This window comes from Condylura cristata, unplaced genomic scaffold (assembly GCF_000260355.1).
Source record: "Condylura cristata isolate star-nosed mole 26May11 unplaced genomic scaffold, ConCri1.0 scaffold00048, whole genome shotgun sequence".
Taxonomy (NCBI): Eukaryota; Metazoa; Chordata; class Mammalia; order Eulipotyphla; family Talpidae; genus Condylura; species Condylura cristata.
This window is the reverse complement of record NW_004567149.1, coordinates 606,341-607,482: the sequence shown is the minus strand read 5'-3', so window position 1 is coordinate 607,482 and position 1,142 is coordinate 606,341.

Here is a 1,142-nt window from a genome sequence, read left to right as displayed (position 1 = left end):
AGGGCTGCTTGCCAGGCTTTGGCCACCTCGGCTGGGCAGCTGGTGTCTGGCCTCGGGGGCGCCCGGGGTGGTGACCTGTCAGGCAGCATGGTCGTAGGGTGCTTGGTGGACCCCAGCGGTGGGGGAGCCCGCGCACCGGATGGGCCCCGCAGTGGCCAGGCGACTCTGTTTTGCCGAGCCAGAGCACTGAGGCTGGGGGCCTGGTCCCCGGGCAGAGCGGGCACCTTGGTGCCGGTCAGCCGCTCCCCGTGGCCTCTGAGGCTCAGATGGCCGCCTGAGGTTCACCAGCCTTCAAGCTCGCCTGGAAGGTCGTTCTGTGGAGAAGCCCTGAGGGCCGAGGGCCGCCGCCTCTGGCCATGTGCAGGCTGGCGCCTGTGGGGTCCACAGCCGAGGCTGAGAGCCACTGCCCTGTGGGCAGCTGGCCCGTGCAGACCGAGCTGGGGCAGAGGAGAGACCCTCACAGGGGGCGGGGGGGTGACCTGGGGGTGGGCAGGGGGCTCCTCAGCAGGCCCCTCGCGAGGCCGGTCATTCCTGAGTGACCACCCGGCGCTTGTCCGTGGGATCAGCCCTCAGAACTGGGAGCTGTTTTCCAGCGACGGTTTTGCGGAAGCCAGCGGTCAGGGGCACTCGGGCTGCGCGGTCAGGGGCGCCCAGGCTGCCGCGGCAGGGACATGGGGCCCTGTCCTCTGGGGCCCAGGGAGGACACGTGGGTGGGCTCCATTGTGGACGCACGGGCCTGGGGCCTCGCCTGGGGGTGTGACCTTGGCGCTCAGCCGCCATCCAGGGCCACGTCCACCCGCCTGGCCGGACTTGCTCGGCGTGGCCGTGGCCTGTGCAGAGTCGGGCCGGAGGCTCAGGCGGGAGCAGCGGCCCTGTCCCTCCCGGGAGCCTCAGGCTGGCTGGAGCCCACACGTGCCATGAGGAGACGAGCTGATCAGCCAGCCACGTTCACGGTGTTTCCTTGGGTGTCTTGGGGACCTGTGGTCACCCCGCCTGGGGCCTCTGGCCATCCCGGTCTCCTCTGATTTCACCGCTTTCCTGCTGACACTCGGGGGCTGCCGAGGGCCCGGCCGGAGCCTGAGCCGGTAACCTGTCCCCGGCTGCCGCGGTCACTTGCCGGCCTGCTCGCCCCGCCGCAGGCC